This window comes from Trachemys scripta, chromosome 6 (assembly GCF_013100865.1).
Source record: "Trachemys scripta elegans isolate TJP31775 chromosome 6, CAS_Tse_1.0, whole genome shotgun sequence".
Lineage (NCBI taxonomy): Eukaryota > Metazoa > Chordata > Testudines > Emydidae > Trachemys > Trachemys scripta.
In genome coordinates this window covers 75839151-75865020 of record NC_048303.1, presented here as the reverse complement: position 1 = coordinate 75865020, position 25870 = coordinate 75839151, and the positions used below count along the sequence as shown (strand labels likewise).

Genomic DNA, 25870 nt, shown 5'->3' with positions numbered 1-25870 from the left:
ACTCCATGGACTAACTGAGTTTCTCTCAGTCTCACAGTGTTAGCAAGAACACCCTTTCAAGTCCATCATCCCCAGTTGTGTCTAGACAACTCAATTCCTCAATCAGAAAACGTAAGTCATCCTGGCTTGTTCACTGCCGATGTCTTAAAATCCTAGTTAGACAGCAATATTTTCATTGTGTTGTTCAGGAACAATTGCCTGTACAAAAATTACTTACAGATATTATATAAGATGAAGGAGAAGGATGGGCTAGTGCTATGAGCAGAAAAGTTAGAGAATCCAAGGTTCTGTGATCAGCTCTGACAGCAGCTCTCCTTGTGGCTTTGGGTAAGTCACTTCATCTCTCTGCCTCTGTTTACCTATCTGTAAAATTGGGACAATAAAACTGAGCTACCTCAGAATACTGTCAGGATGTATTAGTAAGTGCTGTGAAGTACTTAGGAGATGAAAGGCACTGTATAAGTGCACAGTATTATCATCTGAAATCATTGCTACACCCTTTAGAAATGTAATTCCTACTTAACCCATACCCTACAGAATCAGTGGCTTTATGTTACTGTTGATGGAAAAACACTTATTTGCATGAAACAAGATAAATATTTTCCAACTTAGCTACATTTACTGACCATATTGACTCAGATGGCCCAGCATATTGGTTTTTGTATCTTAGGCTTGGTCTACACTAAACCCCCAAATCGAACTAAGGTACGCAACTTCAGCTACGTGAATAACGTAGCTGAAGTCGACATACCTTAGTTCGAACTTACCCCCGTCCAGACCCGGCAGGCAGGCTCCCCCGTCGACTCCGCGTACTCCTCGCGGCGAGCAGGATTACCGGAGTCGACGGGGAGCACTTCTGAGTTCGATTTATCGCGTCCAGACTAGACGCGATAAATCGAACCCAGAAGTTCGATTGCCTGCCGCCGAACCAGCGCGGTAAGTATAGACAAGCCCTTACTGACACATTGCAATAAAACAATGTTTCCTGTTCCCTCCTGAATGTGCAGCCCAAGTGTAATAATGAATTCCAATGTTTTGAATATAAACAGTTCCTTGTCACTGTTTTAATGATTGTTTCCCCCTGACTATTTATCAGATTTCTCTCTCTCTCTCTCTCTCTCTTTTTAAGATGTGTGACCCTTGGAAATAAAATGTGCTAAAAATGGTGTTTAAAATTTCACTTATCATGGATTGTAAATTGGCCTGTGTGTCAGAGAGAAAGGAAAAAGCATATACAGTTCTGTGGAAGTGTATATCTCCAAGTTTTTACAGGAATGCTGAAAAGAAACCCAGAAATGTGCATCTTGAAAGACTTGTTATTAAGAAAAACCAAAATAAACATGAATCTTGTAACTGCTAAGCAATATGCTGGAGCAAAACAGCTTTTCTGAATCTGATCTGCTTCTAATACCACATTTGCTGGTGCCAGACTGAGACTTACTTTGGATACCAATAGAAACCATCTCCTTGTGCTAGATGAAGCAGTTGAATACATGCCCAAAAAGCCTGGGGTTATTTGGATGAGTAGATGGAGGCATGCAGCGATGATTGAATTTGAATCTGTTATGAGAGCAAGTATTCATTCACTCACTAAACAAAGTCCTGAACAGAAATAACCTAAGCTCATAAATGTAGGGTACTCTGCACAGATGGTTTGGTAGCTGTTGCAGTAACTTACAGAAATTTCTAGGCTCCCATTTTCAGAGGTAGTTATATGGATTAAATGCTTTATTCTCTTATATCCTTTTTAAAGAAGCTTTTAGAGGACATTTTACTAGTAGGGAAGCTTCCTGGGGCAAGTGACCTCGTAGTTAACTTTCAAATCCATAATCTTAGTCAAGATTAAACACATGACCAGATTTCCTCACCCCAACCCCCAATTTAGCCCCGATCCTTTTTTTATGGTTGAATTAAAAAAAAGAAAGTGGGCTGAATTCTCACAGAAACCAGCATGGCATTAGACTCTAGTATAGATCACAGAGGGGCAGTGATGTTTTACTTCTCATTTGCCTTGAAGACTTCTTAGCACACAAGATTTTTTGCAGGAAAATAGGAAGGGTGGGGCTGGCACTGCTCTGCCCAAGAAGCTTTCATTTGTATGCTATTATTGTACTATGCCTCTCTGCTGCCCTGAGTTTGTATGCTGCCTTGCCACATTCTCTCTGACGCTATGCAAGAGAATTGGAGAATAAGCACATTATGGGGGGTAACGTGATTGGTCTTGTGGGAGGATGTCAGTTTCTGTGCCCTTCAGCATCCTTTGCTACGTGTAGTTTAATTTGAAGAAAGGAAAAATCATTGTGAACCACCCTCAAACCTGATGATAAAATGAAACCGCTCAGGAGTGAAACAGCACAAAAAGCACACCTGAAATGCTGTCTCCACTGGCATCAGCAGCAAGATTCATTGACTTGAGTGGGGCCAAGATTTCACCCTTTGAAAGAGCTTTATTACTTTCAGCAAGTAAAAACAGAGTTACGTAACAAATACAGAGCTAAAAAACCTGCTTGTTTTGTGAGAATGAAATAAATGAGTGACTATTAGTTGCATGGATTAGTTAACTATGTTCTGGCCTACATAGTGTAAATAAGGGTTTCCTAATGCATAATGTCAATGGTTGCCCTAGCGTGCCTATTAGTATTCAATATCTACGTATAATGCAGCTATTTGAAATAACTGTGGTTATTTAAGTATTTTATCCACTTGTATTTTGGGGTTTTCTTTTATGAACTATAGTACAAATATGGCTGATAAAAATGTGAGTATGACAGGCATAAATGATATAAAAGTTGCTACATAGGAGTAACTAATTCCATCTGTAACTTATGCTCTAACTTTTTTTTAAAACGACACAAGTGCTGTCATTTCAAACTTTTACGATGTGGAAATATTTCTCTATAGCTGATTAGTTGTTTTTGACCTCCCACAGCCTCTGACATTGTCCCCAGTCATAAAAACAGACAGCTGCTGTTGTTGGCTGGAGGCATTTAGTGTTGGAAAAATCTGTGCCACAATGGATGAAGGTGACAAAGTAGAAAAAACTGTTAAAATGATGGAAAGGCTCTGCTCCCTCAGGGAAGGCAAGGGTTAGAAATTTGAACACTTCTGCACTTCTGGCTTTGGGTATGTGCTAAGATGAGGGATTCTAAATCAGATCAGAGTATTTGGAAGTCGGGCATCTCCCAATACCAGACTTCCAACCTCAGCACCACCAAAGATGAATGGAAATAATTCCAATAATCCATCCACAAACCCTGTTCATATTTTCATATTTGTAGAAGCTTATTTTGGGCAACACTTTACCACACTGCTTTTCACATACATATTCCTGCTCAACTAGTCCCCAAAGATATACATGGGAGACATGAAACTTCTTTTCTCCCACTCTTGATGCCTTCAGCCTCTTTCCCAGTCCCTTTCTAGTCCTTTTAGCAACTCTGTTTCTTTCCACCCTCCATCCCTGACCTCTCCATAGCATCCTGCAGCAGATGCCTACCTCACCAGTGTAACTGCCTCAGTTTACCCACCAGTTCTCTCTTTACATCCAGCAGTTTCAGTGCTTTTGACCTTCCAGCCAAAGCAAAAGTTAATGTGTTCTCAGGTTAAACAGAAGTCCCCCAAAAAAGAACATCTTTGGCCATTGCCAGAACACAGTCTTCACCGTCTTGACACAGTGCTGTCACAAGAGCCATTTTGCCCTCCTAGGCTAAGCAGTCCCTCAGTCCTTCCCTCTTCCTGCAGGAGGTTTTTCTCACCAGTCACCACCACTAGGTGGGATCATCAGGGAGCTCCAGCCCTTCCTGTACTCAGGGCAGGAGCGCTGGAACTCTAAACCATGGGTCACAGTAGGTCCTAAAGACAAGACTAGTTTCATAATTCACTGGGCCAGTCCCTACTACTGCATGTCAGAATCTTCACTCTTCTCCACAGCTCACCAGTTATCTCTTCACCATCTCTTACCCTCGTCAGGGCTCCTTCTTTTCTCACCCATCTCTAGGCCTCTTCACCATAGTCCCTCCTGGGCTGCCTTCCCAGCTCCCTTTGTGAAGAGCCTCTTTCCAGGTCTTGCCCTCTCCCTGGTCTCTACCAAATTGAGTATGGAGTTAGTATTATCTAGTATTGCAGTCACCCAGTCCTAGTTACATGTTCCCTGGAGTTCATCTCCAGTCAGTGTCACCAAACTGCATTACACAGAATGCCCATCTCTCTGACATGTCTGGATGTGACGTTCCCCTCTGGTGTTATCGGGACCAGTGATCTACTAGGTCACTCCAATCCTGGACTCTGGGAGCCAGCCTTACCCTGCTCTGCTGTGAGAACCCCCACTGGGCTGCTCATGCACAGCTTCTGGCACGTAAGCCGCTCCCAGCTACTTGTAACCAAATGTCACTAGCCAATATCTCCAGTCCCAGACACAAGCCTAGGAACTTCCGTCTTGCAGTGTCCAATTATGCCTGCTGGACGCTGGCAAGCTTATGAGTTCATCAATTTAACAAAGAAATTGATATGTAGCAGGCTTGTTATCCCAAGGGGAGTCTGTGACACACTTCAAACTAAACACACTGCTTCAGATAGAATAAACAAACACATTTATTAACCATAAAAGATAGATTTTAAGTGATTATAAGTCAAAGCATAACATGGTCAAATGAAAGAATGCGTTTTGCTTTAATAAGCTGATCTTAACACTTTTAATGCCCTTACAAACTTAGATGCTTCTCACCACAGGCTGGCTGGTTGCCCTTCAGCTAGGCTCTCCCCTTTGATCAGCACTTCAGTCACTTTGTGGTGATGTCTGTAGATGGAGGTGGGGGGCGGGGAGAGAGTGCATGGCAAACATGTCTCCCTTTTATCATGTTCTTTCTTCCCTCTTGGCTTTGCTCCCCCCCCTTCAGAGTCAGGTGAGCATTACCTCATCGCAGTCCCAAATTGACCAAAGGAAGGGGGGTGACTCACTCGAGAGTCCAACAGATCCTTTTGTCCTTGCCTAGGCCAGTGTCCTTTGTTCCAGTGAGGCTGGGCTGGGTTTGCCCCATACATGCCCTGATGAGGTGTGAACTGCCTCTCTGCTCTTGGAGAGTTTTTGCCTGGGTTCATTTTAAGCCATGAAGACACATTTTCAGCCTCATAACTATATACATGAAATTATAACCTGTAACAACAATTACTATAACATCACTATAACAACAATGCTCAGTGCATTGTGAGCCTTCCAAAGACACCTGACATGACAAACTTTGCATTGGATACAATCATTTTACAAGGATGAACATGGGGTGCTGGGTGTCGTCGTCCCCCCCTCCCCCCGAGGTACAGAGCGTCACACCAGAATGGATGTCTCTGCCAACTCAAGCATAACATGTCCAAAACGCCTTATCTTCCCTTCCAAGCCTTCTCCATTATCCCCATTCTTTCTCACAGTTCACAGCTTTGTCACAGACCCATAACTAAGAATTCACTTTGACTTCTGCCTCTCCCTTCCCCAAAACATTCAAGCAGTGCCCAAATCTTTCCAGTTCTTCCTCCACAACATCTCTAAGATTCCCCATTTTCTTTCTAACCCTACAGTTAAAATGCTTGCTCAGTCCTTTATTTCCCATCTTGATTACTCCAATTTTGTTCTCGCTGTTTCCCTGACCCTACATATTGCTTTGATCTTGTCACCTCACTCTTTGGATTCCTCCACTGAATTAAATTTAAACTTCCATCAAAGTCTCTTCCTCCTTACTTATCTTCATTTTGTATTGTTTTACATCAGCCTCACATCCTCGCTGTTTATGCCTGACTTATTACACTGTTTGTCCACATCTCACACAGCAATTTCTAGGTCTTCTTCTATGATGCCATACACAGAAAGCCTTTCCTGAACTCATCCACAAGGCCACTACTCAAGGCCACTCAATACATTTAGGTCAGCTGGAATAAGCAGGGAAATCATAGTTCATTCTAATGACATTACTAATATATAATACTTTAATCAGATAAGTAATTCCGTAGTGGTTCCATGGTAATTTTGCATGCAGTGATGCCACCTTCTCCTAAAATGCTGCTAGATTTTGAAATACAAGAACAAAATGCAGCTTCAGACCTAACTAAGGGTAAAGGCCTGCATATGCATTGTTACTCATTACAGTGTCAAATAACAAACCACTTCAAACAGATTTGGTATTCTCAGACTCTAACTTAATATGCTACTAAGAGGGAATGCCAAAAGCTAATGAAGGCTGTTGTGCAGCTCTGGAAACAGAAAAATCTGCTCATACCATCCAGAAGTTTGAAAAAATCAAAGAAGTGAGGGTGAGCAAAGCAGGAGCAGGGCATGGGGAAGAGAGACTTCTCGTGTATGCACTAAAAGTATATTGTGTTTTAAGATAGACTATGGGCTTGGTCAGCTTTTTTATTACAAAAAGAATGATAGCGTTAATTCTTCCTAATTTGTAATCTGTGCATTGAATTATGTTAACTGTCTGAGATGGCCTATGTGGTGACACACAACTTTGCAGGAACATAGTGTTACCTCTAAAAATAAAATGGTATAGTACATTGAAATGGGCACTATTGATTTGTGTCAGAGTGCTTTCCAGTATAATAATTGCAAAAGGCTGAGACCAGGTTTTCACAACTATTTCCTGTGAGAATTGTTATTTCCTGTGCATAGGTGATCAAATCATGACTATAAACCCATAGTCATGGCTTTTTCTTTTTGCTTCATATAGTAAACAATTTTTAATCAATCTTAAGAAATTAACAGCATGTACAGCAGGGTTGAAAGTAACTTAAAGGACTTACCAGTACGGCCGGAGTCCGGGGGGGGCTCAACCGGAAGGGGCGTGGCCTCAACTGGACAAGGTGGAGCCTTTGGAGCCAAGGGCCCTTTAAATCTCCGCCGGAGCTTCCAGCTGTGGAGGCGGCTGGGAGCCCTGGGGCTCGGGGGCCATTTAAAGGGCCCTGGACTCCGGCTGTTGCTACCGCAGTGGAGCCCCGGCCCTTTAAATCGCTGCCCGAGCTCCGCTGCCGGAGCCCTGGGATAACAGTGTTGGCTGGGGGCTCCGGCAGTGATTTAAAGGGCACGGGCCTCTCAGCCACCACTACCACAGCGGAGGCCCTGGCCCTTTAAATTGCCAACAGAGCTCCAGAGGCTCCCAGCTGCTGCCGCTACCCCAGGGCTCCGGCAGCGGGGCTCAGGCGGCGATTTAAAGGGCCCAGGGATCCAGCTGCCGCTACCACCCACAGCTCTTTAAGTCGCCGCTGGAGCCCCATTACTGGAGCCCTCGGGATAGCGCTGGCGGCTGGGGTCTCCGGTGGTGATTTAAAGGGGCCGGGGCTCCCAGCCACCTCCACTACCTGGGAGCTCTAGCAGCGAGGCTCTGGCAGCAATTTAAAGGGCCTGGGGAAGTTGGTCTGGTACGGCATACTGACTCTTGCCGGTACGCCGGACCGGACCGGCTTACTTTCACCTCTGGTGCACAGTCATTTTACTTCTCAAACTGTCTATATTTAACACACGAAAAATAGTTCTAGTCCCCGTGTTTGTGACTAGAATCATTGAAGACAAGGTGATTCCATACTAATGAATTGTTAAAACCAGACTTAGGTTAAAATACTGTTCTGACAGATGTAGGCATGATCCTGAGAGGTGCAGAGTACCTGCAACTTCTGTTGACTTCAGTGGGATTTGTGGATGCTCAGCACCTCTCAGGATTGAGCCTTTATTCAGCAGAGTCCTTACCATCAGTTAATTGCATCTAGGTGATCTAGAGCAGAGTTTCCCACCAAGGGGTCCACTGTCTTCTGAGAGTTTGTAGGGTTGATAAGGAGGAGCTCTTTATTTCCAAAGGAATTTTAAGATGTAGCAGACTCCTGGAGATTAACAGATTCACACATCAAAACTTTTCTGTTGCATTCTTACGCCTGGGAAAAGACCAGAGTAATGACACTTCAGTGAGTGACCAGAGTTTCAAAGGTGTGTCTCTGCAGTGGTGTATTAGAATACAAATAAGGTCAGCAATACATAGTGCCTCATTAAGTGAGCAGTTTTGTTTGTGGTCCAGATGATCTATTACAAAAATTGTTACTTCTCCTCCTCTATGGCATTTCACCTCCGTGCTCTTTATATTTGGGCAGCTGCCCAGGTAACCAAAGAACCAGAACCAGACCTTTAAAGTGGGACAGGAAGCCTCCATTAGAATAGGCTTGGGGAAACTTGTCCTTCATAATAACCTTTGTTAAAGGGACATTTGTCAACTGGAAACAGTCTTTTTTAAAAACGAGTTAGCGGTAAATGCAGATAGTGCATCTGCCCTTGAGCATCCTTTCAATTTTTGTGGGTTTACAAACAGTTTCCTATTTTAAAATATATATATTTTTTCTCTTGTGTTCCTGTGTACAAGACCCCAAAACATATGACAAGAGAAATTGCCAACAGTGAAATTGACCCCAAAGTGCTGTCTAATGCGCAAACTAAACTAAGCTTTTTCCCCTCCTAATCTGTCAATTTCAAGACTTAAAAGTGGTTCAGACTTCCCCATGAAAAAGGGCTGAATGAGTGCAAGCCTAGAAAAATTTAACACAAAAGGAATTATGAGTAATTAAAAGGAAGGATTAGAAGGAGTTTAAATAACAGGCACTACCATTGCCCAGTAAAACTGTACTGTGGAAACTCGCTTTTCCACTGCATTGAGGAGTTGGTGGGCATTTGGGATCTGATCCTGACCATTGGTTTTGCTATTGATTTCAATGGTAGCTGGATCAGATTCTTTGTGGGCAACTTTGCAAACTCTTATTTTGGAAGGATATATGCTGTACCTATAGAAATTAAGCACTGCCATGTTGTATGCTCACTAGCAAAGAGGCATTTGGAGATGGATAAATTGCCCAATGTTATGTGTTTGAGAGAGTGATGTAGTCTCAGACACCAGCTGTTTTTTTCTCTTGCCCTTATGTCCTCCTCTCATGTCTATCCTTCTCTCTTCAGCTGACATTTCTCCGGAAGAAATGGTTTGGTATATATTTGGATGGGTCAAACAAACTCTGTGCTGTATCACTGACTTTTGCATAACATGGCTGAATAATCAAGTTTCATTTCACAAACAGGTCTGAAGCAGTCATTGTTGATCCAATGAAAAACAGAGGTCAGTTTCAAAACTAAATCAGGTCTCAATTTATTTTATTACTTTAAAAAGATAATTTCTCCTTGCACTCATTCCTACCATTTCCTGATTTGGCCTTTTTGAAGCCATTCTTCTTTTCTGCTGAGACTCTGTTGTTGGTTGAGTAAAATGTCATTGTCTTGCTTTTCTTAGGTGTCTGCCTTATCTTGTTACATGTTTTCTCTCTCATTTTTCTTTTGTCTCCCTATCTTCTCACTCTATCATCTTTGACATTCTCTGCCACCTCAGGGCGTCTAGCATCACATGCTACTAGTACTTCTCACTTCTAACTCCAGTAATTTCATGTCAGTCAGATGAGTGCTGGAATTAGAAGCTGTCCATAGAGCCCTACTACTGCATTTTTCATGCTGACAAAGAGGCTCTCACGATGAATGCACATGTAAAGTCAGCTATATATCCAGTAAACTACAGTAGACAGCATTACTCCTGTCCCAAGCCATCATACCCAAAAGTTTTGGTACACCCGGGGATATCCACAATGCTAAAAATATACCTGCACAAAACTAAATTCTTAAGGGACAAATGCTCATGCTCTATCACCTGGCTGAAAGGGGCAAAAAAGTTTTCAAAGCCTGTGATAGGCAGATCAGATGATTTATATTCAAGATATCAAAGGTAAAGAGCTTGTCTCCTGCAAAACATTCCCCACGAGAAGTAGTTGCCATGTGGGTGGACACACAAAGGTAGACACTCAAAAACAACACTGCAGGGTGGCCATCTCATCCTCAGTGTATTCTTTCCTTCATGCAATACTTCAGAGCTGATGCTCAAGCCATTGTTTTTGGGAGCACACTGTTTCACGTGCTAGTGCCTCAGCAAGTCAGAAATGATTTACATTAAGAATTTTTCAGTTTACATTCTATATTAGGCAAAACTGTTTTATCTCCCTAGTTGTGTGCTGCTGATAGAATCCTGCTGTAGGATCTTTGGACCTTTATGGGGCTGATGAATAGAAAAATATATGCATGCTTCCTGGAAAATTTTCTTTTCTTCAGCTATTAGGTCCACAGATCTAACTCATCCTGCCCGTGATAAGGGGTTGCTAAATAGCTGCTAAATTAATAATAAAGTTCTCTTCCTCTCATTTTTTTATAGTGAAAACTATTTTACTCATAATAAGAATTTAGTCTGTTAGAAGGGACAGTTTCATAGCCATGGAAGTTTGGCAAGAGGGGTGTGCCCCTGCACAAATGACTGAAAGCTCTGGGTTCTGCCTCAGAGCTGCCCATAGTCTGCAGACTCATAGTTGGATTTATAGACCTTAATACTTGAAGGAAGGAAATGTTGGGTAAGCATTTTTTAGACATTTGCTCTTTCCCCAGGCTGGCTTGGGTGGATGGGAAGTCCTAGTTTGAGAAGATTTCACATTTAGGACTTTGGTCCTAATTTGTAGGTTTTATTATTTCCTCTTAGCTCATGTGCAAGATGAGGTCCAGATGGGCACACTGTTAAATACATCAAAATAAACAAATCCGTTGTCCTCCGTGGAGCTAGCAAACAGGGAGTTTAGGCAAGTAAGAACAATACTTGGCATGTTTTCAAATACTATTATTTTTCTTCAGTGTTTTGGGTGTAAACTAATAAAGAAACTTGAAAAATGCATCCTTTTTAAAAGAGTAACTTAACTGATCCTCAAAATAACTTTATGGTCCTGTCATGTCATATTATAACACCAAACATGGTGCATGCTGAAGCATCAAAAGGGAGCAGGTGCTGACTAACCAGGATTTTAGGAGACCTGAACAAAAATATAAAAGTTAGGTGGGTGCTAATGTATTTTCTACTCATTATTCAGAACATAGTACATGATTCACTACCAGTACGAGAGAGAACAATAGAGTTTTATGGAAACCTTTGAATTGCATACAGAATCAGAAATATAGTGTTGCTTATAAGTCCTTGAATTAGAATTCCAGTTTAAAGACTAATTAGTCTCTGGCACACACATGATGGGTTAGGTGAAGAGATGGTTGCATTTGATTATGGATCTCTGACTGAAAGTTCCAGAGTAGATCTATAAAAAGGCCCAAATAGGATGATTAACCTTGCACAACACCCAGAGTTAAAAATAATTGTGTGCTCGTATTGACTGTCTAGTCTGGTGCAAGTAATAAGATTTGACCAGTTTCATTACTGCTTGGTAGGTGCTAGAGTATAGGACACCTTTCTCTTTTATGCCTAGTAAATAGTTTTCCTAGAACCATCAATGTTTGCACAGTAAGTGAAGTGTGTAGCTTCTCTATATTTCACGTGGCATGAAAAAAACCCACCATTGGCACGATCTGTAGATCAATTCTGAATGGAAGTTAGTATATTGAAGAATCTTGTGGGAGTTATGTTAGCCTGGTGTATTGAAAGTGCACAGTGCTAAACATTGTGTCACTGGGGAATATATTTACCAAGAAAAATAATACTGCGCTAATGAATACAGGGGAAAGAAACAGACAATAATGGAAGAAGTTGTCAGTGCTGCTAATTTTTTTATTTAAGAAATGCAAACTTGTACTATATTACAGAGTATAAAAAGCTTAGGCAATAGTATTAAAGGCTGTTTAAAATTATATATGAGGATGCTGTGCTATTGCCAACAACACTTCCATGCCAATAGTATTTTCCCTCCTTCTGTGTAATGTTTTATGGTTTAGTTTGCTTGATCAGTACTACTGGCCAAATCCTTCACTCAAACCAAAAGAAAGAAGCCAAGATGAATCTGTGCCATGTCATGGCTAATGCAGTGTTGGTTTGTTCAGTTTTTACGGTTACAATTTACGGTATTTAGCAAGCAGTCATTTACCGACATTCATAGCATCTGTTAGGTTGCTTAGTCTGTATTTAATATGAAGAACAAAAATGGGCCCAAACCAAGACCCTAGGCCTGAGCCCCCTAAATTAGGGCCAAATTGAGATCCAGGTGTGGATCCTAACTGCCCATCTGTGCTTTCAGAAACAAGAGATTTTGAAACTGCTGTTTGATTTGACTTGCTTGAAGTGTAAATTTTGACCTGTACATTGTTTCCCTTCTTAGCAAAACAAATAAAAAACAGATAAACAAACCACTATGGAACTCTGAACCATATCCTGTTCTCTCTCCATAGCACAACTCCTGTCAAAGCAGTGAGTTATATGCATAGATCAAAGGCAGCATATGGTCTTTATACTTTTTTTTTTAAATGGAGACATGTTGCCTGCAGAAATGCAAACCAACCAATCATAATCAAAGTATATAGGAGGAACTAAACTTATTTATAGGCTCAAATTTCAGAGTTTAGTATCTGCAGATTATCCCCACTGGGTACTTTGTTTACTCAGATGTATCTGAGTAAAAAATATTTCATGTGGACCAAAAGTAGCCAAATTGGGAGCAGGGGAAGGCACCAAAATAAAGATGGAGCCCAATCCACTGTTACTCTGAACATTGTATAGTTATTTACGCATGTGTCACGTGAGTGTGAAACACTGCCTTCTGATTGCAGTAGTGTCCTACACCTACTTTTCACTTCTATTTAAATGGTCACACAGGGCAGGGACAATGGAGAATCTGGTTCATTGTATCTATTTGTTTATGAAAAAGCGACTAGGTAAGTGTATTAGTAATTTAAACAGCCACTTTTAAACAAGTTGGATTAATTTGTCTCTTTAAGCTTTCTTCAAGGTTAGGGATGTAAGTTAGCTCCAGTTGTCTTTATTTAATTTGAGCATTTGAAAGACTAGCCTTTTGGTAGTTTGTAGATATTTTATACCTGCGTTTGAGCTAGTCTTTTCTTTCTTGGCTTTTTGTAAGTGTCTTATCTTGAACAAAGTGTAATAGCTGATCAAAGCTATCAGTGGCATATCCATTTCATATTCAAAAAGAAATAACACTTCACATTTGTATAACAACCAAAAATTATGTAAGCCTATGACTCCCACTGAGAGAGCGCTACATATTAGACCAAATTACAGATACATCAAATGAAGCATAGAAAGGTTAAGATCAAAATGCTCAAAAGTGGTGTTTGATTTTAGGTACCTCCAGTTTTGGGTGCCTAGTTGCCTGGACATGGGAAACAAAATGTAAAAGGCCTTGCTGACCGCAGTTATTTATTACAAGTAACATACAAAACAAAACCTTTAAAACCCTGTCCCTTTAAGGGCTAAGGGTACATCTACACTACAGGGGGGAGTCGATTTAAGATACGCAAATTCAGCTACATGAATAGCGTAGCTGAATTCGACGTATCGCAGCCGACTTACCCCGCTGTGAGGACGGCGGCAAAATCGACTTCTGCGGCTTCCTGTCGACGGCGCTTACTCCCACCTCCGCTGGTGGAGTAAAAGCATCGATTCGTGGATCGATTGTCGCGTCCCGAGGGGATGCGATAAATCGATTCCCCGAGAGGTCGATTTCTACCCGCCGAGTCAGGCGGGTAGTGTAGACCTAGCCTAAGACAAAATACACCAAGTTTTCCTTCCCTTCATACAAGAAGGGAAAAGGTGCTAGGCTTATCTCGGCCTGACAGTGCTAGGCTTGCTCGCCATTAGACTTCCCAGCAACTTCCTTCCTCCTTCTCTCCCCCCGCTTCAATCAGGACAGGAAGCTGTGACCCTCACTTCCCCGTGCATGGAGTGGGGTATATTCACCCCATCATAGTGCCCAGCTTGAAACACTGTTTCTGATTTCAGGTGTTGAGTATCCCACAGCTAACCTTTGACCGCATTTAGAGCTGTGGGTGTCTGGCTTCTCTCATTATCAGGCTGAAGATGTATCAGAGTGGGCACCGAAAAGTGGAGGCACTCAAATTAGAGGTCACTTCTGAAAATTGATATAACTGACTTGCGCAAGTCAACACACAGTAAACTAGATATACCTCAACCCCGATATAATGCTGTCCTCGAGAGCCAAAAAATCTTACCACATTATAGGTGAAACCGCGTTATATCTAACTTGCTTTGATCCACTGGAGTGTGCAGCCCCACCCACCCGGAGCACTGCTTTACCACGTTATATTCAAATTCGTGTTATATCGAGTCGCGTTATATCGGGGTAGAGGTGTACTTAAATTCCGATTGAAAATGTCCTTTTAAAACAAAACAAAACCTAAGAACCAGCCTCATCCTAAGAGTACCTGCAAATCCCAGGCTCTTTAGCACATTGACTACATAACCTCCTGTGTAACCTCTGCCCATTTCATTACACAGAATCTACCACTAAAAAGTGTAATAGAATTTCCATGCTTTGTTTAAGGTTAACGGAAAGAGACAATAGAATCACTGGAGATTAACAGGAACATAGTGAGACGGGGGAGTACAAATTTGAAGTATAGATTACATTTCAAACAAAGTACATCCTGTAGTTCATACCAAACTCTAAACATGCACAAAGATTCAGACCACTATGCCTTTGTTTTGTTACATCACTAGAAGAAAATATATATATTGGCTTTATATTTCTTCACACCTTACACAAAAAATAACTTAGGCTGATCCATGTGATGTTTCAGTGAATTGGTCTGCACAGAAATATAGAAAGAATAAAGTTGTGCAACAGACATAGCGATGGGATTGTTCTTCATTTCCCATAAAGTGCTGGTCCCCATTCATTTAAAAAGAATAGTATGGGAAATCCAGAACTATAACTAACTTGGCTGGAGATATTGGACTCTCAGTATGTGCTAACAAGTTAAGTATTCCTGACATGCAAATATAGTATTTAAAATTATCTGCACAACGGGAGTCGGGGGGAAATGTATTGTGCCCATTTTTCCTCCTGCATGTTTAAAAGCAGCATGAAATATTTTATCATGAAAGTTCTGCTTCTTTGTTCACAGTAGGAAATCTAGTCTTGTCCCGTTTTTGCTGGAGAGTGCATTGGAGTCAAGACTCAGAATGGGAGTCATCTTAGCCCCTACTTGCTTGGCTGGTGGGCAGGGGAATGAGTATTTCACAAAGAGAGCACTCCACTCACATCTCCAATTTTTTTTTTTAATATCAAAAGTTTTATTGAAATAGGGATTGACAAAACCCAAAAGCACTGTTTTTGCCTTTCTGATGAAAATTCCCTTCCCTCTCACTTGCTTAGATTTCAGTCTTGTGTGTGTTATACTACTGCTAGTTCTCCAATCCTACTGCAGAAATAGAGAAGTAAAATGTCTGATATTTGTAGTGTATAAAATCAAAACAAAACAAAACAAACAAACAAACCACACCCTTTCAGGCTTTCTGAATATGTGAAAATGAGTCCAAAAAAGTGCACAAACACCTTTTCTTTTCATTTGCAGGTTTCCTTTAAACCCCATCCCTAGAAATGCATATGTATCCAAGGGGTTAGGCTTGCAAGATTTAGGAAGAAGTGATTGTGAAGATGGGAGGTATATATATTTACTGAAAGTCTTAATACTTTTTCGTTATTGGCAAGGCTTCAAAAATCTACTCATTTGTAGAGTATTCAGTTTTCCCAAGTGTACGTCTTCAGGTTCTGTGGAATCTAAGCTTTCATTTTTAAAAAATGGTTTCCAATCCTTGTGGTTTCAAAAAGAGACTTCCAATTGTGAAGAGAGGGTATTGTCTTCCTAATTCTGCAGACAGCTCCAGTGCCCACTGTTCCTGCTCAGAGCTTTTCCAAGCTGCATTATAGTGAAAACTCAACCGAGTCCTGTAAATATATGCTGCTGCTATGCAGAGTCATGTGGGGAGCAGTAAAACAGACAAGAAGCTGGTCATTCCAGTTTCTGCTGCTCCCTCTGATCACTGCTTAGCCTAATAGCCTAAAAGCTGCTACTAAGCTAAGCTATGATCAACAGAAGAGGCAGGAACTGGAAGTAACGAGGAGTCCGGTGGCACCTTAAAGACTAACAGATTTATTTGGGCATAAATTTTCGTGGGTAAAAAACCCATTTTGGGTTTATGTCCAAATAAATCTGTTAGTCTTTAAGGTGCCACTGGACTCCTTGTTGTTTTTGTGAATACAGACTAACATGGCTACCACTCTGAACTGGAAGTATTCACTGGGGAGGATGATTCAAAAATAGAGGCCTGGAGAAGAATGAAATAATGGAGACCAGTCCATCTACTCTTATAGCAGCCAGAAGAATCTGAAGCTGGGACAGCGAGAGAGAGAGAGAGAATGCTCTCTTTCAACAGCCAGAGTAGTATGCTGGATAGAAGGAATTTATCAATTTTTGATCAGAAGCCTAAGTGGAGGCTGATAGGATGGAAGTCCACTGATATCTCTCTGGTTGAAAACCCAGCACCTTCCTCTTTCTCAGTAGCTAGAGAGTGGGAGGGAGACTTGGCATCTCACCTGAGAGCTTGTCAGTAGGTTTGTAAGCATCTTTTCTATCAGTTTTTGGATAGTATATTTAAGTCTTCTGGTTATTAGATGTCACAATTTCAAAACCCTTGTGCGTGGAGTGTACGTGTGTTGTGTCAGAGGGAGAGGTTGGTGTGAGGATGGTAGTAGGAAGAGAGAGAGATTGATGGAATATATTAGCAAAGAAAATTATGGTACTGAAAGAGACAGTAAAGAAGAGAGTGGAGGAAGGAGAGAACAAACTGTATGAAAATAAAGAGGGAGAAGGAAACAGTAAGTACACTGAAGACAACTCAGGGAAAGATACACCATAAAGGGAAAGTGGAGTGAAGTCAGGAGGGGAAAGAAAGAAAGTTAAAAGAATAACTATTAAATAGAAAGCTGATTTACATTGTTGCAATTAAATCCAGCATACTACAAATAGGCCATGATTTTATTCCTTTAAATTAAAGATGGGGGTGGAGGGGAGATCGTGTTGTGGTCATGGCAGCACAGATTATTTTTAACTCTGGTTAGTTTATTTACTTCTCAGGGATGGAGGATTTGGGAACTTTTTTCAAACCTCGATCATTGTCATATAAAATAGTTTGTACTATTTTAAGTATTTTTCCATTTTATGTGCTGTTGAAGAATGTTTGTGTGAGATACTCCTGATGGTGAGAGCTATGTTTCCCCCTGGAAAGGAAAGGCACCATATCATTCCACTGTTCCTGACCTGCTGATTAGTGATCTAACAGTTTGACTCCTTTTCTTACTGCCCCTTTGAATTAGGTGTTGCCAGTCACTAAATATTGACCTGTTACAAGCGGAAAAAGAAAAACTTCATGCATGATGCAAGCCAAACAGTATCAACAATGTATTGGAGATCTGCCATTCTTTCTCAAAGAACTGAATAGCACAGGCACCCACTAAAAGTAAAGGAAGGATGCCTGTTTTCTTAGCACTATGACATTTATATAGCACCTTTTCAACCCACAGAACCCCCAAAGTCTTTACGAAATGCCGTGTTAGAATTGCCTGTTGTTGAAATTCGGCCATCACTGAGTGAAACACAAGAACTGTCTAACAGCTCACACCAACAGAACTCAGCAGTTTAGGATAGAAAATGATTAAGAATATTATATCCAGTTTTAGTTCCAGGGGGATTATGGTAAGTGAAAGTAATTGTCTAAACTGAAGGTTGGGCACAACACCAGGGTTCACACCCCTATTCTTATGAAAAATTCCCTGATCTTTGTCCATTAGTAGCCAAGACCTCAGGCAGCACCTTGCCTCCTAGGGCTATGTGAGAGTATTGGGTCAGTAGTGACTTAGAGAGAAGAGTTCCATAGATTGAATTTCCACCATCACTTCCTTTGCCACTGAGATGGGGGAGCCTCCCATCGAGCAAGTAACTCAGCCTACCTTGTAAGATGGGACATGGTGCTGTGGTTTCTATTAATGAGCACCTGAGATCAGTGTTCTAACATCTATAATTTCATATTTATCTTTGGGAAAAGGTCACATGGAAACTCATTTTAAGGTTGTACAGAAGACTGGGACCAGATTCTAACTGAGATCCTGTCCCTTTTTGATGCTCATTGTCATGTAATTACTTTATACTGTTTTAACTATTTTCCCTTTCATGTGCTGTTGAAGAATGTTTGTGTGTGTAAGACTCTGGCTGCAAATGGCCAACAGGGAATTCCCCTGGCACAGGACTCTCGCCTATTGGTGGAAAGCTGGCAGAGCCTGGGGACACATTGTGGGAGGGCAGAACCACTAGCCTGCACTGGCATGTGGTCTCTTCTAGTGTCAGAAGTTAGAGTACTTCCTTAGTTGCTGTCTTATTGGGGCCAGCACAGATCTGTCCTCGAAGTCAGGGAGCTGAAACCAGCTTCCTGATGCATTCTCTGCCCAAGTCAATCTTGGGCCCGTGAGAGAATAAGTTAAGCAGATCTTTATGCTCTTACATACAAAAAAGCAATATTGTTTAGTCCAAGAATCTAGGTCATGCAGGTGTATATTTCATACAAGTTACCCGCATATGTGCTGGCTCAGCTGCTAGATTTAAAGCAAGAAAGGGGAAGCAAGTGAAGCCTGCAGTTCCAATCCATAAACTAATTTTCTACATTAACTTACCAACCAGTGAAATTCATGTAGACAAACCTATAAGACTATAAGAATGGCCATACTGGGTCAGACATAAGGTCCATCCAGCCCAGTATCCTGTCTACCAACAGTGACTAATGCCAGGTGTCCCAGAGGGAGTGAACCTAACAGGTAATGATCAAGTGATCTCTCTCCTGCTATCCATCTCCACCCTCTGACAAACAAAGGCTGGGGACACCATTCCTTCCCATCCTGGCTAATAGCCATTAATGGACTTAACCTCCATGAATTGATCTAGTTCTCGTTTAAACCCTGTTATAGTCCTAGCCTTCACAACCTCCTCAGGCAAGGAGTTTCACAGGTTGACTGTGCTCTGTGTGAAGAAGAACTTCCTTTTATTTGTTTTAAACCTGCTGCCCATTAATTTCATTTGGTGGCCCCTAGTTCTTGTATTATGGGAACAAGTAAATAACTTTTCCTTATTCACTTTCTCCAAACCACTCATGATTTTCTATACCTCTATCATATCCCCCCTTAGTCTCCTCTTTTCCAAGCTGAAAAGTCCTAGCCTCTTTAATCTCTCCTTATATGGGACCCGTTCCAAACCCCTAATCATTTTAGTTGCCCTTCTCTGAACCTTTTCTAATGCCAGTATATCTTTTTTGAGATGAGGAGACCACATCTGTATGCAATATTCAAGATGTGGGCGTACCATGGATTTATATTAGGGCAATAAGATATTCTCTGTCTTATTCTCTATCCCTTTTTTAATGATTCCTAACATCCTGTTTGCTTTTTTGACCGCCACTACACATTGCGTGGACGTCTTCAGAGAACTATCCACGATGACTCCAAGAGCTCTTTCCTGATTAGTTGTAGCTAAATTAGCCCCCATCATATTGTATGTATAGTTGGGGTTATTTTTTCCAATGTGCATTACTTTACATTAATCCACATTAAATTTCATTTGCCATTTTGTTGCCCAATCACTTAGTTTTGTGAGATCTTTTTGAAGTTCTTCACAGTCTGCTTGGTCTTTCTTGAGCAGTTTATATCATCTGCAAACTTTGCCACCTCACCGTTTACTCCTTTCTCCAGATCATTTATGAATAAGTTGAATAGGATTGGTCCTAAGACTGACCCTTGGGGAACACCACTAGTTACTCCTCTCCATTCTGAAAATTTACCATTTATTCCTACCCTTTGTTCCCTGTCTTTTAACCAGTTCTCAATCCATGAAAGGATCTTCCCTCTTATCCCATGACAACTTAATTTATGTAAGAGCCTTTGCTGAGGGACCTTGTCATAGGCTTTCTGGAAATCTAAGTACACTATGTCTACTGGATCCCCCTTGTCCACATGTTTGTTGACCCCTTCAAAGAACTCTAATAGATTAATAAAACATGATTTCCTTTTACAGAAACCATGTTGACTTTTGCCCAACCTGTATAGCGGATAAGCTCCAGGTAGCAAAGAAGTTTTTCCCATTCACTTTGTTGTGGCTTACAGTGCCTTGCCTAGAAAGGCTTCGGGATTTTTAAAAAAACAAACACAGTGAAGAGCAGTATACAATTTAAATACACTATATACTTTTTTCATTGTTATAGCCCTCAGGCATTCACCTTTGTGACATACAGCATCTACCACAATGCGCCCAGATTGTAACTGAGAACTCTGGCTGCAGCTGCAGTATAGAATACTAAACAAAAATAACAGGCTCTGCTTTTTCCTGGGCAATTGGGAAGAGTGAGGGCATGAAGAGCGTGGAGTTTTGAGGCAATATGGGATATTTCTTTAGTTAGTTGCTCTTTAGTTAGAATGACTTGATTTTATCATCGAATTGGGCTTGTTATGGTGTTGGAGAGAGTGGACAGCTGTTTGTGTAATAAATTTGGTCTGATTTGATATTTTAACTGCTGTACAGGACAGGCACTGTTTAGTTCCTGTTAGAAAAGACAATACATTAAAAAGTTATGTCCTTTAATGTAAGGGCTGCACTTATTCTCTGGGGTGGAGAATGCTGCAGTTGTCTTTCTATTCTCAATAGGACTCTTGCTAGCCATGCCACAAAGCAGTTGTCTTAATGGAGGTCTCACATCTAACCCTTTTCTGCGGTAAGAAAAATTGCTGTGTTAATGGCTATGAGGGTTAAGGTGGCTTTGCACACTGAAGTGGGGGGGCTCCAGGATAACATGGTGGGCAGCTGAAAACACTTGGATGGTTTTCCACCAGCAGGAGGAAAAATCTACACAGATGGAAAACAATTGAAACACTTGTGCAATTATTAATTATAGTTTACTTCTGTGTTTCCTTGACCTCATATACTTGCAGCACAGACATTAAGTGTAGCCATTTCTGGAGGCCCATGTTGATTTGTGTTAGGTTCGAAGGGAATTACACTCCCGCTCAGAAGAATATACTTATTTTTGTTACTCTATTCAGATTTTTTTTGTAGCTTCTCATAACTAAGTGCGTTGAACTATTAAACAAGACACCTATGAGTTAGAAGTAGTCAGATGGTAGAGTAGTTTGGGCAGTAATTAGACTTTGGTTAAAAAGCTGGAGTTATCTGGAAGAGTGAGGCACAACCTATGATTGACTGCTGTCTAATTTGTTCTGTTTGAGGACATTTGAGGGAACAGGTTTACATTCAGTAAAGTTTTGTTCATTATGTGCTCACATAGTCATTGCAAATGCCTCACAAAACATTTGAGGTGCTTTTTATGTATTAAAAACAGTCTGAAAAATGCTCCAAAAGATGAGGAAAAATGTTTTGGGGGTTTTATTGGCTTTTTTACTCCACTAGCTTAACAGGCTACACAAGAGGCTATAGTGTGGGTTGAGGCTAGGAAAGATCAAATCCATACTAAGATCTGATCTTGATTAGCTTTGAATGACAGTAATTGTCAAAGACTAGGCATGTAGCTGTGTTTTAGGAACAGCAACCGGTTGAGTCTGTGCAGATGTCCTTTTAAAACTTTTCAGGAATAGAAAAAGGATGAAGTAAAGGAGAACACTAGTGCCATGCTATCTACCAAGTTATTTGGGAGAAAAGAAACTTTTGCTGAGAAGTAGAAAGTGAAATATAAAATATTAGAAGGTTGGAAGTCTCATTAAAAGTTTTCATGGCAAAAGTAGAGACATACCATGAAAGGGTATGTAGTGACTTTGTAGGACAGGAGCTGCAAGTTATAATAATTGTAGAATTCAGAATGTCAAGTGGGAAGACCAGATTGAGAAATATTAGTGATGTAAGGCATGTGAGTAAATACCAAACAGCTGTGGCCTATGCTCTAGCAAAGGGGTTTTCAAACAATGTACCCCCATGGGGGGAAGGGGGGCATGAGAAGGTTGTTGGCGGGCACAAGAATCTGAGTGGTTGGGAGTTTCCTTGTTTCTTTGGGGGGGCACTATGTACTGGTCTGATTTCATGGGGTGCCCAGCCCTACCCACTCATGCCCAGGTGCAGGACAGGTATGTGGAGGTTGGTCTTGCGGTCCCTACCCCCTTGCCCTCTCAGGCTCCATTGCCATTGCAGAGCACACCTGGCACTGTGCCGCCATCCTGTTTCCAGACAGCTGCCCTGGGAACCACAAAGCCTCACTAAAGCTCACTCCCTTTCTCCCCTCCCTCTCTGTCTCCTGCCGTGGCTGTGCTGGGAGTCAGCATGGCACTAGCAGGGACCTTACATGTATGGAGGGGGGTATGACGGGTTGGATCACAGAAACCCCTTTGGGAACTGCCAACTGATGTGCCAAGACTATTTCTGCCCCTGCTTTCCCTGCCATCTTGGGACTCCAGCACCCTGTCTTGTTGAGCCAGACACGGTCTGCTCCAACACAGACCCAGGGTCTGAACCACATGCCCCAAAGCTGCAGACTTAACTGAAAGCAACTTAAGAAGTGTTCCTGACTTTAACACTCAGATGCCCAACTCCCAATGGGGTCCAAACCCCAAATAAATCCATTTTACCCTGTATAAAGCTTATACAGGGTAAACCAGGGGTTGGCAACCTTTCAGAAGTGGTGTGCCAAGTCTTCATTTATTCACTCTAATTTAAGGTTTCGCATGCCGGTAATACATTTTAACGTTTTTAGAAGGTCTCTCTCTATAAGTCTATAAACTATTGTTGTATATAAAGTAAACAAGTTTTTTAAAATGTTTAAGAAGCTTCATTTAAAATTAAACTAAAATGCAGATCTTATCAGTTTAGTGCAGTGGTTCTTAACCTGGGGTGCACGCACCCCCTGGGGCATGGCCGGTGCAAGGATATTTTGCACCCTAGGCGAAACTTCCACCTCCCCCTCCCCATCGGTTCATTGAGGGGCAAATCCCAATGAGCCTTTATAGACCCCAGGGGCCAGCCTGCCCAGGGGCCAGCCGTGCCCAGGGCCTGCTCTCCAGACCAGGTTCCCCCCCCCCCGCCCCCCGAACTCCCCCGGAGGGTGCACAGCGCCCCTGCGAGCCCTCCCCACCCCGGTGGCCCCCGTCCTGAGTCCACTCACTGGTTTTGCTGGGCTTGGGCTGCTGCTGCAGCAGCTCGGCAGGGAGAAGCCGCCTTCTGGAGGCACCGGAGAGCCAGAGTGTTCTGCTTGCGGCAGCAGCGAGCTCCAGCCATGGAGGAGCCGGCACGGTGCAGGGGGGCAGCAGCCCTGCAAAGGTGGCGACGCCACTAGCGGGGAGCAGCCATGCCCCCCGCCCCTCCTGCCCAGGCTGCGGCCCAGCACCCCCCCCCCCGGGGGGCTCCTGCAGGCTGCAGCAGATGCATGCGAGCGCCAGCCCCCAGGCACCCCCCGGCTCCCCCCTCGCCTAGGGTTACCATATTTCAATAATCAAAAGAGAGGATGGGAGAGCCCCACCCCCATCCACTCCCTCCCACTTCCCACCCCCGACTGCCCCCCTCGAGACCCCCTACCCCCCCGATCCTTGTCGCCTGACTGCCCCCTCCTGAGGCCCCCCACCTTAACTGCCCCCCTAGAACCCTACCTCCTACCTGTCCCCTGACTGCTCTGACCCTTATCCACACCCCCACCCCCAGTCAGACCCCCAGGACTCCCACACCCCATCCAACTACTCCCCGTCCTCTGACAGGATCCCCAGAACTCCTGACCCTTCCAACCCTCCCCCTGCTCCCTGACTGCCCCCCAGGACTCCCCTTACCATGCCCATGCCGGTCAGACGCTGGCTCCACGTGGAGGCAAAACACGCTGCCGCGCACACAGCCCCTCCCCCGCAGAGTGCTGAGGCAGCGGGAGGGGGGAGCTCTGGGAGGGGCGGCGGCTCACACTCCTGGGAGCCGCAGAACCCGAGCGCGATGAGGGGGAGCCAGGAGGCACGCCTGCCCGGGCTGCAGCCCAGTGTCCCCCCGGGGGGCTCCTGCAGCAGATGCATGCGGGCAGTGGTCCCCGTGTGCCTCCCGGCTTCTCCCTTGCTGCGCTCGGGCTCTGCGGCTCCCGGGAGTGTGAGCCGCTGCCGCCACCCCTCCCGGAGCAGGCTCATGGCCCCACGCCCCAGCGGCTCACACTTCCGGGAGCCGCAGAACCTGAGCGCGGTGAGGGGGGAACCGGGGATGCGCCTGCCGCCTGTCTGGGGTCTCGGCCCAGGTCCCGGCCGCTGGTCCCGCTCAGCCTCCTGCTGGCCTGGGGTTCCATTCACTCAGCCAGAAGCGGGCTGAGCGGGGCTGGCGGCCGGGACCCTGGCTGGCAGCCATGTGCCAGGAAAAATTGGCTCGTGTGCCGCAGGTTGCCAACCCCTGGGGTAAACTAATAAATTGTTCGCCCTCTATAACACTGATAGAGAGGTATGCACAGCTGTTTGCCCCCCGGTATTAATACATACTCTGGGCTAATTAATAAGTAAAAAGTGATTTTATTAAATACAGAAAGTAGGTTTTAAGTGGTTCCAAGTAATAGCAGACAAAACAAAGTGAATTACCAAGCAAAATAAAACATGCAAGTCTAAACCTAGTACAGTAATAAAACTGAATACAGATAAAATCTCACCCTCAGAGCTGTTTCAATAAGTTTTTTTTTCCACAGACTAGATGCCTTCTTAGTCTGGACACAATCCTTTCCCCTGGTACAGCCCTTGTTCCAGCCTACACACACCCATCTACCCCAGCTGGGAGGCTCATGCCCAACTGCAGTATAGACATACGCATAGGTTGCGCTAGGTTAGAGCTGATTGTGCCCAGATGAGCTCTTTTAACCCCTTCCTGGCTAAAGTGAGAACCTGTGCCATCACACAGATTAAAATCTCCATTACAGTGTGTGACAAGCTGCTAAGGATACCCAGACCTGTAAGACACTATGCACCTCCCTCTACTAATGGGAACGTTGTTGCAGCTGTGTGACAACTCCCTGATACATCAGCCTGACATCTGCCTTCCCAATGTTCTCCCAGCCTAAACCTTGCCTAGCAGGTAACAATCCATTAACTCCAGCCACTGGGCTCCGCAGGGTTCTCTCTGCAATGCACAGTCCCTATCACTGTACATTCACAGAAGACAGTAAATTCACTGCTCCTTAAAAAAAAAAAAAAAAAAGGAAGAAGAAGCAGGAGCATACTTTCTTGGCTGGCATCAACAATCACTTCAACTCCATCAAAACACTGGGTTGTTTTACTTTTTAATTTAAATAATGTTGTTAAATATATGTTTGTTTAACTAAAAGAGGTTTTAAGTGAGGTTTAAGTATACAGGATAAAAATAGAAAGGGTTACAAACAAACAAAAGTAAAAAGCATGCCTTCTAATGGCTAGAATCTAACTGAACAAGCTATAGTCTTTGTTCAAGATAGTTTCCTTACCAATCTTCCTTTTCCAGCCCTGGCTGAATATCTTTTAGTTAGGATCCCCATGAAGTCCAAGATGTTAGTTTTCTGTGTCTCCTCAGGTGAAGGATAACCTAGGGTTCGTCCGTCCTGTAAACCTTTTAAAATGTATCCTCCGGGGTATGGAGGCCAGGCTGCCCTGGTTTAGACTCCATTGCTGTCGTCTCCTCCACTGGTGATTTTTATCTCTTCCTACAATCTCCAATACACATGAATAGCCACTTGAATTTGGTCACACCTGGTTTGAGGTGTTGGCTTTTTTCCTTTGTGTGGCGAAAACCTGTTTATCAACTCCCCCTGACATACCTAAAATACACGTTAGTTATCATTTCGGCACATCTGCATAATTGTTTGTGGGTTGACCATACATATATCATGCAGAAATACTAATGATCAAAAAGAAGAACAGGAGTACTTGTGGCACCTTAGAGACTAACAAATGTATTAGAGCATAAGCTTTCGTGGACGACAGCCCACTTCTTCGGATGCAT

The 25870-nt window shown here is 43.0% G+C and overlaps 1 protein-coding gene across 5 annotated transcripts in view; it reads left to right on the top strand.

Moving 5' to 3' along the window:
* MARCHF3 (membrane associated ring-CH-type finger 3) overlaps positions 1 to 25870 on the top strand; it is a 144050-nt gene that overhangs the window by 49699 nt on the left and 68481 nt on the right. The window lies entirely within an intron of this gene.